The sequence below is a fragment of the Dasypus novemcinctus genome, chromosome X (genome assembly GCF_030445035.2).
Source record: "Dasypus novemcinctus isolate mDasNov1 chromosome X, mDasNov1.1.hap2, whole genome shotgun sequence".
Classification (NCBI taxonomy): Eukaryota; Metazoa; Chordata; class Mammalia; order Cingulata; family Dasypodidae; genus Dasypus; species Dasypus novemcinctus.
Genome location: NC_080704.1, coordinates 97,290,101 through 97,302,750, shown reverse-complemented (window position 1 = coordinate 97,302,750; position 12,650 = coordinate 97,290,101).

The following is a 12,650-nucleotide window of genomic DNA, read 5'->3' as shown; positions in this document are numbered from 1 at the left end:
ATCAATGACTACCTTGAATCAAATGATAATGATAACACAACATACCAAAATTTATGGGATGCAGCAAAAGCAGTACTGAGAGTGACATTTATAGCCATAAATTCATATATCAAAAAAGAAGTAAGAGTGAAAATTGAAGAACTAAATGCACATTTGAAGGAATTAGAAAACCAACAACAATTAGCCCAACAGGAAGAAGAAGGAAGGAAATAACAAAGATAAGAGCAGAACTAAATGAAATAGAAAATAAGAAAGCACTTGAACAGATAAACAAGACCAAGAGCTGGTTTTTTGAGAAGATTAACAAAACTGACAAACCTTTAGCAACACTAACAAAGAAAAAAAGAGAGAAGATGCAAATACACAAAATAAGAAATGAGAAAGGCGATATCACCACTGACCCAACAGAAATAAAGACTATCATAAGAGGATATTTTGAAAAACTATATTCCAACAAAAATGACAATCTAGAGGAAATGGACAAATTCTTAGAAACACATAAGCAGCCCATATTGACGAAAGAAGAAATTGATGATCTTAACAAACCAATCACAAGCAGAGAGATAGAATCAGTTATCAAAAATCTCCCAACTAAGAAGAGCCCAGGGCCAGATGGCTTCACAGGTGAATTCTACAAAACATTCCGGAAAGAACTGACACCAATCCTGCTGAAACTATTCCAAAACATCGAAACGGAAAGAACATTACCCAACTCCTTCTATGATGCCAACATTACCCTAGTACCAAAGCCAAACAAAGACATCACAGGAAAGGAAAATTACAGACCAATTTCTCTGATGAACCTAGACGCAAAAATACTTAACAAAATACTTGCTAATCGTATTCAACAATACATTAAACGTATTGTACACCACGACCAAGTGGGATTCATCCCAGGTATGCAAGGATGGTTCAACATAAGAAAATCAATCAACGTAATACACCATATAAACAGATTGAAGGAAAAAAATCACATGATTATATCTATTGATGCAGAAAAAGCATTTGACAAAATACAGCACCCTTTCTTGATAAAAACACTCCAAAAGATTGGAATACAAGGGAATTTTTTGAACATGATAAAGAGTATATATGAAAAACCTAAAGCCAATATTGTTTACAATGGAGAAATCCTAGACTCCTTCCCTCTAAACTCAGGAACAAGACAAGGATGCCCACTGTCTCCGCTCCTATTTAACATTGTCTTAGAAGTACTTGCACGAGCACTGAGGTGAGAACCTGAAATAAAAGGCATTCAAATTGGAAAGGAAGAAGTCAAAATTTCATTATTTGCAGATGACATGATCCTATACATAGAAAACCCTGAGAGATCTACAACGAAGATTCTAGAACACATAAATGAGTTTAGTAAAGTCGCAGGTTATAAGATCAATGCGCAAAAATCAGTAGCATTTCTGTACACCAATAATGAGCAAGATCAGGAGGAAATCAAGAAACAAATACCATTCACAATAGTAAATAAAAAAATCAAATACTTAGGAATAAATTTAACTAAAGAGGTAAAGAACTTATACAACGAGAATTATACAAGATTGTTCAAGGAAATCAAAGAAGACCTAAATAAATGGAAGACTATTTCTTGTTCATGGATAGGAAGACTGAACATTATTAAGATGTCTATCCTACCAAAATTGATCTACACATTCAATGCAATCCCAATAAAAATCAACACAGCCTTCTTTAAGGAACTAGAAGAACTAACTATGAAATTTATTTGGAAAGGAAAGAGACCCCGAATAGCCAAAGACATACTGAAAAAGAAAAACGAAATTGGAGGAATCACACTACCTGACTTCAAAACATACTATAAAGCTACGTTGGTGAAAACAGCATGGTATTGGCATAAGGAAAGACACATAGACCAATGGAATCGAATTGAAAGCTCTGATATAGAACCTCACATATATAGCCACATAATATTTGATAAAGCCACCAAACCCTCTCAATTGGGAGACAGTGGCCTATTCAACAAATGGTGTCTGGAGAACTGGATAGCCATATGTAGAAAAATGAAAGAGGATTACCATCTCACACCTTATACAAAGATCAACTCAAGATGGATCAAAGACCTAAATATAAGAGCCAAGACCATAAAAACCTTAGAAAGCAGTGTAGGGAAACATCTACAGGACCTTGTAATAGGAAATGGATTTATGAATATCTCACCAAAAGCACGAGCAGCAAAAGAACTAATAGATAAATGGGACTTCCTCAAAATTAAAGCCTTCTGCACCTCAAAGGAGTTTGTCAAGAAAGTAAAAAGGGAGCCCACACAGTGGGAGAAAATATTTGGCAATCATATATCTGATAAGAAATTTATAACTTGCATATATAAAGAACTCCTATATCTTGAAAATAAAAAGATAAACAACCCATTTAAAAAATGGGAAAAAGACTTAAACAGACACTTCTCCGAAGAAGAAATACAAATGGCAAGAAAGCACATGAAAAAATGTTCCAAATCTCTAGCTATCAGGGAAATGCAAATCAAAACTACAATGAGATACCATCTTACACCCATAAGATTGGCAGCTATGAAAAAAACAGAAGAATACAAGTGCTGGAGAGGATGTGAAGGAAGGGGAACACTCATCCACTGCTGGTGGGAATGCAGAAGGATCCAACCATTCTGGAGGACCGTATGGCGGTTTCTCAAAAAACTAGCCATAGATTTGCCATATGACCCAGCAATACCACTGCTGGGTATATACCCAGCAGAACTGAAAACAAGGACACAAACCGATATATGTACACCAATGTTCATAGCAGCATTGTTCACTATTGCCAAAAGTTGGAATCAACCCAAATGCCCATCAACAGATGAGTGGATCAATAAAATGTGGTATATACATACAATGGAATACTACTCGGCTGTAAGAACAAACACACTACAAACACATGTGATAACATGGATGAATCTTGAGAACCTTATGTTGAGTGAAGCAACCCAGACATTGAAGGACAAATACTACATGACCTCAATGATATGAAATAAACAAGCTGCCCTAGATAGCAAGAGACTGAACGATAGGCTTTCAGGAAATCGGAGGGTGGAGGAAGGATATGAGCCGATGTCTGCAGGGGTGGAACTTAAGACGAGATGGTGGTAAGTATGAACACAAAGAAGAGATAAAATGGGGGCAAGGGGTTGCCTTTGGTTGGGGCTTTACGGGTTTGAGGGTGGCTGGGGAGGGACGGTTGGGTAATGTTGCCCAAAAGTGGGGGGAGGGAGGGGTAGCATACGAACACAGGAGAGGGTTAGGAGGTGGTGGAGAGTAAAATGCCGAGAAAATAATATCAAAATATAATAAAGAGGGTTACCTGTTTAGAATGCTCGGAGGGGAGGGTCTGATGCAGGACGGGCTCCTGGGGAATGTCTAAATGCTCATTCTGCCAGAGTGGGTGACACCATGGGGTAGAATCCCAAGTAGTGAGAGTGGGGGTGGACCCACATCCTGGGGAGGACTAATGCCACCAAATAGAGGGAACTCTATCCCTCGAGAGAAAGGGTGGCTCCCAGGGCATTGGGGCAGATGAGCAAGTTAGGCCCTAAACACTATTCCATCTATCTCTGGAAGTGGCTCCTCAGGAAACGGAGGTTGACTGTCACTGTGGGCACCAAGGTGGAAGGGAAAATGGACGTTAAATGTGTGGAACCAAAGTAAATGGGGGCAAGGGAGGAGTTCTTGAGAGTACACAAGGATGGATATAAAACATGTAATATTACACCATAACATATAGGAGACGACAGACTGATAATGTAAACCATAATGTAAAACATAGGAGAGCTAAAAATGTAAAGAACTGTGTATCTTAAAGTATGCACCATAATGTAAGCACAGATATTACCATGTTAGAAAGCTAATATCTCAGACTCTGTACATCACCTTAAGTAAATATGATGCGAATAGGGTGTAAGAGTATCGCTGTGGAAGGAAAAAGGTGTTGTGGTGGATGTATGGGAGTGCTGTATATTATATATATGCATTGCTGTGGTCTAGGACTCCTATGAAGAAACGCTGAATAATTAGGGGGGGGGGGAAAAGGATAGGATGTGGAATTTTTTCAAGTCAACATTCTTTATCTAAGTTCTTTATCTAACTTTATCCAAGTTCTTTATCTATCCTTTAAACCCATCGCTATATGCCATTCCCTAGTAAGGGACCATGACATTATATTGGGCTTCAAATTTCGGGGAGTTCTGGATCACAGAGTGTTTCAACATTGGCAATGGAGGGATACTGGTATGGGATACCAATGACAGGTGATATATGGCTGACAGGGAGCTGTACAGAACATATGTCCAGGGTGCATGGTAATGATTGGATATACTCATAGTGGCAACAATTAAAAACCCAGCAGGGGGGGTACTGGGTTCCTGGCCAGTGGTGCTCTGTCGTGGTCCCTAGGGGAGCAGCGATAGTCTCACAGGTACAGCGGCAGGGACCGGGAGGGAGTGAGGGTTCAACAGTGAGCCCCTGACGCTAATGACTATGCTTGTGAGCTGATAAACCTAAAATAAGAACAAGGCCTAGAGCAACATTGTGCCTGGGAATTTCCTCCTGTCAGCCTTCATGTTACTCAAATGTGGCCAGTCTCGAAGCCAAACTCAGCATGTAAATGCAATGCCTTCCCTCCAGCGTGGGACATGACACCCGGGGATGAGCCTCCCTGGCAACGAGGGACCACTATCAAATACCAACTGATGATGCAACTGGAAAAGGACCTTATATGGAAGGTTCAATGCGGATCAGCAGAATATCCATGTCTACATAAAACAACATGACTTTAAAATGCTGTTTGACCTAAAGTAAGGGGGAAATGGAAAGGAGAAATGAGTTTATATGGCTACGAGTTTCTAAAAAAGAGTCTGGAGGCTGGCAGAAGGATTGCCCTCATGCACAACTGAGCAGAGTCAGAGAGACAGATAAAGCAGATACAACCCCCAGATATTGGTTCCTATGAAGGCTAAAGAGACCCATGAGAGTTATGGTCATGGCCGATGGGGTTTACTACCAGGGCAGATGGCCCCTCTCTGGAAATGGTGTTTATGTGTGATGAATCTGGACTCAGATGGGATCTCCCTTCATAAGACTTTCATACTAATCTGCTGGAGGTGCAGTTAACGTTGGGGTTTAAGATATAGTTAGGGGATTTGAATCTCTGGACTGATAATGTGATAGCCAGGTCCTGAGCCTCAACAGACTCCAGCACCTACAATCTGATTTATTGGACTTACCACACTCAGCTAAGATGGAGTTGAAGAAGGACAACCACCACACCATGGAGCCTAGAGTGATTACAACTGAAAATGGGAGGATGGCAGCCAGCATCCATGTGGAATCTGAGCCTCCTCTTGACATAGAGGTGCAATGGACACAACCAATCCAATGTCCACATAGAAGAGGTGGCATTGGATTGGGAAAAGTGGACATGGTGGACGATGGGTATGGGGAAGGGCAGGAAGAGATGAGAGGTGGGGGCGTATTTGGGACGTGGAGCTGCCCTGGATGGCGCCTCGGGGGTAATCACCGGACATCATGGATCCTCACAGGGCCCACTGGATGGAATGGAGGAGAGTATGGGCCATGATGTGGACCATTGTCTATGAGGTGCAGAGGTGCCCAAAGATGTACTTACCAAATCCAATGGATGTGTCATGATGATGGGAACGAGTGTTGTTGGGGAGGGAGAGGGGGGGTGGGGGGGTGGGGTTGAATGGGACCTCACATATATATTTTTATGTAATATTATTACAAAGTCAATAAAAAATAAAATTAAAAAAATAAAAAAATAAAAAAAAAAAGAAACAAAACATTTGAACAGTATATTAGAGGAGCTGGATCTAATAGACATATATAGATCATTACACACAAACACAGCAGGATATATATTTTTCTCAAGTGCACATGGATCATTCTCCAAGACAGACGATATGCTAGGCCACAAAGAAAGGCTGAATGAATTCAGAAAGATTGAAATCTTACAAAACAATATCTCTGACCACAGTGGAGTCAAGCTGGAAATTTGCAAGGGACAGAGGCCCAGGTTTCACACCACGATTTGGAAATTAAACAGCACACTCTTAGAAAAACAGTGGGTCAAAGAGGAAATCTCAAGAGAAATCAATGACTACCTTGAATCAAATGATAATGATAACACAACATACCAAAATTTATGGGATGCAGCAAAAGCAGTACTGAGAGTGACATTTATAGCCATAAATTCATATATCAAAAAAGAAGTAAGAGTGAAAATTGAAGAACTAAATGCACATTTGAAGGAATTAGAAAACCAACAACAATTAGCCCAACAGGAAGAAGAAGGAAGGAAATAACAAAGATAAGAGCAGAACTAAATGAAATAGAAAATAAGAAAGCACTTGAACAGATAAACAAGACCAAGAGCTGGTTTTTAGAGGAGATCAACAAAATTGACAAACCTTTAGCGAGACTAACAAAGAAAAAAAGAGAGAAAATGCAAATACACAAAATAAGAAATGAGAAAGGCAATATCGCCACTGACCACACAGAAATGAAGACTATCATAAGAGGATACTTTGAAAAACTATATTCCGGGGGTTGGGGCAAGATGGTGGCTGAGTGAACTTGCCTGGTAATGTCTCTGCAGGGGGCGCCTGGGCAGCGTTGAAGGCTCTTTGAGACCGCGCTGTTTTGGGGATTTTTGCTGGTTGGAAGGTGTCTGGATGTCGATTTGGTGGGAAGGTAATAGGATACGACTATAATATATAAACGGCGGTCCCAGCTGGGTGCAGAAAGTTCCCTCCTTGGGTGGGCGGAGCTGCGGTATCGGGTGCTGCTGCAGCTCGGGGAGCCGCTGTGGCCATGGTTTTTGTTTTTTTTCGTTTTTTTGGAGGCTCTCCGGTGCTGAGGAATTCGCTGATACTGGGTGGGCTGGTGAGGGGTTGATGGGGCAGGACTCCTTTGCAGATCAATTTGGGGAGACAGACGGTGTTTTGTTGTGAAGCGGGGGACGTTTTGGTTGCGGACAGGGGTGGTAGCACTTCTGCCTGGAGCCCCATCCCCACAGGTCCGGCTGCTGATCTGCAATGGAATTGGATTTTTGGCAATAAGGGGACACAATTGGGAGATTGTTGCAGAGTGCAGTGAGGGAGGGGGACACGTCTGGAAGCCGATTGGGGAATATTTTGCGAAGTTTGGGACTTCCGGTTTTGGAGTCTGTTTTCGGCATTTCCAGCTGAAGCCCAGCCCACCCGGCAGGGCTTGGGATCTGGGTCGTGGAACTGGCTGCAGTGTAGAGACGCCCTCAAGTGACCGTTGCATGGGAGCACAGGGTGGGAGCTGTCCAAAGGCTGAAACCCTGAGGAGTAGGTGAATTGCAGGGTTCAGATATTAAATACAGAGTTTGCGGATCTGGCTTCCCCCATGGGGCTGGCACCCAGCTACGGGGATCCCTGAGGGCTGTGTTGCACTGTGGGGCTCCTAAGCTTCCTGTTGACGAGATTTGAGGTTGCCAGGTCTGGGTCCCCTGGACTCTGGTGGTCCACACCCCAGACTCACACCTCTTGAGTCTTCAGTGTCTCAGACTTTCCACCCCATCATGAACCCATCATGCCCTGGGGTCTACCTGGGGTCCTTTAGTGCCCTGGACCTTAAGGTTTGCATTTTATATTTATTGGTTCATATTGTTTTGTTTTTATTTTCATTTTATCTTATTTTTTACTCTTTTTGATGCCCTAATTGCTAATATTGCATTATCCCCTAGTCTTTTCTCCCAGCGTGTCCCCCAAAGTCCTTTTTTTATACAGTTATTTAGGGGTTTTTTCATTGTTGTTTTAGATAGTGTTGCAATTGTGGTTCATGTATACTTGTATCTCTCTTCCCCCTACCTGTTCCCCACTGTTTGCCCACCCTCTTTTTCTTTCTTCCTTTCTTCTCGTCTTTCTTTTTTTCTTTATTATTACTAGTTTTTCTTTTTCAGTTTTCTCTCTCCCTCTTGTCCCTCATTTTCCACTTATTTTATTTTAATTCAAGTATACAATAGGTGCTACAGGGAACACCTCACATTTGCTGGGTTTTCCCATCCTCCACTGCCTCATTTCTGTGTGAACTGATTTAGGCTACCTACACTAGTCCCCTTCCACTGCATCTTGATTTCCGCTATCATCTACTGTCTCTCCTATATTCCACCCCCCACCTCCCGTTCTTTGATCCACAAAGTGTCTAACTCTTAATTTCTAATACCTTTGTTTTGTTTTCTGTCTGGTATCCACTCTTGAAACTATTACCTTTCTTTTCTTTTTTGCTCTCTCACGAAAACAATAGCTTTGTAGCTCATACCATATTCCTCCCATATTCAGTCATCTACCTCATAATAGGTACTCTACCTACAGCTATAACTCTACACAATCTACATGAATCTAACCTCCATCCTCCCAGATCTCATATTCTTGCTTTGTTAACATATATCACCAACACTACTCTACACTTTTTCCTTGCTTACACAATTGCCTTTCCCCAGCACTAATACTTTCCTTTAAAGTGAACTTAACCAGCAATGAGAAATTAGAATAAGAAGAACAAAGTGACTAAAAGAAGATATAACACTTATGCAAAAATAACAGCTAATTAATCACCAAGACTAGACAAAGAAGCTAAGGAACTCATTAAACGCATCAAGATAAAAGGATGACCAGAAAGCAACAAAAATCTGCAAACCAAATCAGTAATCAGGAAAACATGGCTGAATCTAATCAACAAACTAAAAATCAGGAAGGGGAGCAGAACTTCGCACAAGCAATGAAAGATCTCATAACATTTATCACCAACAAATTTGATGAAGTAATGAAAGAGGTTAACAACATGAAGACAACACTGGGAGGGGAAATTGCAGACATACGCAAAATCATAACAGACATGATGGGAATAAACACCACAGTTCAAGAAATCAAAAATACACCTGCAGCAAATATCAACAGACTAAAAGAGGCAGAGCAGAAAATTAGTGATGTGGAAGACAGTACATCAGAAATCAAACAGATAGTAGAAGGGGTTGATAAAAAGATAGAAAAAATACAACTAGGACTTAGGGACCTGAATGATAATGCAAAACACTCAAATACATGTATTATAGGTATTCCAGAAGGAGAAGAGAAGGGAATGGGGTCAGAAGGAGTGTTGCAGGAAATAATGGCTGAAAACTTCCCAAATCTACTGAAAGAGACAGACGTACATATCCATGAAGCACAGCACACTCCACTGGTCATAAACCCCAACAGGCCCACCCCAAGACATATACTCGTCAAATTATCCAATGCTCAACACAAAGAGAAAATCCTAAAAGCAACAAGAAAAAAGAAAACCATCACATACAAGGGAAGCTCCATAAGATTAAGTGCTGATTTCTCATCTGAAACCATGGAGGAAAGGAGGCAGAGGTATGATATAGTCAAGGTATGAAAGGAAAAAAATTTCCAACCAAGAATACTATATCCAGCTAAACTAACATTCAAACATGATGGAGAGTTCAAAATATTTGCAGATAAACAGAAACTGAAAGAGTATACCAACAAGAAACCTCCCCTTCAAGAAGTTCTAAAGGGAGTTCTGCAGGAAGAAAGGAAAAAACAGGAAAGGCAGAGTTGGAGGAGAGTATAAGAGCAACAAAAAAAGACAAACTAGAAGGGGAAAAAATACAAACAAAATATGACAAAAACAAATCCAATAAAAATATGGCTAACACAAATAATTCCTTGAAAGTAATAACACTGAATGTCAATGGATTAAACTCACCTATCAAAAGATTCAGACTGAGACATTGGATAAGGAAATATGACCCATCTGTATGCTGTCTACAAGAGACACATCTTAGACCCAGAGACGCATGGAGGTTGAAAGTGAATGGCTGGAAAACAATCATACAAGCAAACAATAACCAAAAAAAGGCAGGAGTAGCTATATTAATATCAGACAAAATAGACCTTAAATGTGAAACAATTGTGAGAGACAAAGAAGGATACTACATTTTAGTGAAAGGGAAAATCTGTCAAGAAGATCGAACAATCATAAATATTTAGGCTCCTAACAAGGGTGCCTCTAAGTACGTGAGACAAACGCTGGAAAAACTAAGTGCAACAATACATGCATCTACAATCATAGTGGGGAATTTTAATACACCACTGTCTACCTTGGACAGAACATCTCAAAAGAGAATCACTAAAGAAACAAAATATTTGAACAGGATATTAGAGGAGCTGTAATTAATAGACATATATAGATCATTGCACCCAAACACAGCAGGATATACATTCTTCTCAAGCGCACATGGATCATTCTCCAAGATAGACCATATGCTAGGCCACAAAGAAAGGCTGAATGAATTCAGAAATATTGAAATCATACAAAACAGTATATCTGACCACAGTGGAGTCAAGCTAGAAATTTGCAAGGGACAGAGGCCCAGGTTTCACACCAAGATTTGGAAATTAAACAGTAAAATCTTAGAAAAACAGTGGGTCAAAGAGGATATCTCAAAAGAAATCAATGACTACCTTGAAACAAATGATAATGATAACACAATATACCAAAATTTATGGGATACAGCAAAAGCAGTACTGAGAGGGAAATTATAGCCATAAATTCATATATCAAAAAAGAAGAAAGAGCAAAAATTGAAGAACTAACTGCACATTTGAAGAAATTAGAAAAACAACAACAAAGTAACCCAACAAGAAGAAGAAGGAAGGAAATAACAAAGATAAGAGCAGAACGAAATGAAATAGAAAAGAAGAAAGCACTTGAAAAGATAAACAAGACCAAGAGCTGGTTTTTCAAGAAGATCAACAAAATTGACAAACCTTTTGTGAGACTAACAAAGAAAAAAAGAGAGAAGATACAAATACACAAAATAAGAAATGAGAAAGGCGATATCACCACTGACCCCACAGAAATAAAGACTATCATAAGAGGATACTTTGAAAAACTATATTCCAACAAAAATGACAATTCAGAGGAAATGCACAAATTCCTAGAAACACATAAGCAGCCCATATTGACGAAAGGAAAAATTAATGATCTTAACAAACCAATCACAAGCAGAGAGAGAATGAGTCATTAAAAATCTCCCAACTAAGAAGAGCCCAGGGCCAGACGGCTTCACAGGTGAATTCTACAAAAAATTCCGGAAAGAACTAACACCAATCCTGCTGAAACTATTCCAAAAAATCGAAACAGATGGAACATTGCCGAACTCCTTCTATGATGCCAACATTACCGTAGTACCAAAGCCAAACAAAGACACCACAAAAATGGAAAATTACAGACCAATTACTCTAATGAACCTAGATGCATAAATACTTAACAAAATACTTGCTAATCATATTCAACAACACATTAAACAAATTATACACCACAACCAAGTTGGATTCATCCCAGGTATGCAAGGATGGTACAACATAAGATAATCAATCAATGTAATACACCATAGAAACAGATTGAAGGAAAAAAATCACATGATTATATCTATAGATGCAGAAAAAGAAAAGCATTTGACAAAATACAGCACCCTTTCTTGATAAAAACACTCCAAAAGATTGGAATACAAAGAAATTTTTTGAACATGATGAAGAGTATATACGAAAAACCTACAGCCAACATTGTTTACAGTGGAGAAATCCTAAAATCCTTCCCTCTAAACTCAGGAACAAGACAAAGATGCCCATTGTCTCTGCTCCTATTTAACATTGTCTTAGAAGTACTTGCTCGAACACTGAGGCAAGAACCAGATATAAAAGGCATTCAAATTGGAAAGGAAGAAGTCAAAATTTCATTATTTGTAGATGACATGATCCTATACACAGAAAACCCTGAGAGATGTACAACAAAGATTCTAGAACTCATAAATGAGTTTAGTAAAGTCGCAGGTTATAAGATCAATGCGCAAAAATCAGTAGCTTTTCTGTAAACCAATAATGAGCAAGATCAGGAGGAAATCAAGAAACAAATACCATTCACAATAGAAAATTAAAAAATCAAATACTTAGGAATAAATTTAAATAAAGAGGTAAAAAACTTATACACTGAGAACTATACAAGACTGTTCAAGGAAATCAAAGAATACCTAAATAAATGGAAGAATATTCCTTGTTCATGGATAGGAAGACTGAATATTATCAAGATGTCTATCCTACCAAAACTGATCTAAACATTCAATGCAATCCCAATAAAAATCAACACAGCCTTCTTTAAGGAACTAGAAAAGCTAACTATGAAATTTATTTGGAAAGTAAAGAGACCCTGAAAAGTCAAAGACATACTGAAAAAGAAAAACGAAATTGGAGGAATCACACTACCTGACTTCAAAACATACTACAAAGCTACAGTAGTGAAAACAGCATGGTATTGGCATAAGGAGAGACACACAGACCAATGGAATGGAATTGAAAGTTCTGATATAGAACCTCACATATATAGCCACATAATATTCGATAAAGCCACCAAACCCTCTCAACTGGGAGAGAGTGACCTATTCAACAAATGGTGTCTGGAGAACTGGATAGCCATATGTAGAAGAATGAAAGAGGATTACCATCTGACACCTTATACAAAGATCAACTCAAGATGGGTCAAAGACCTAAATATAAGAGCCAA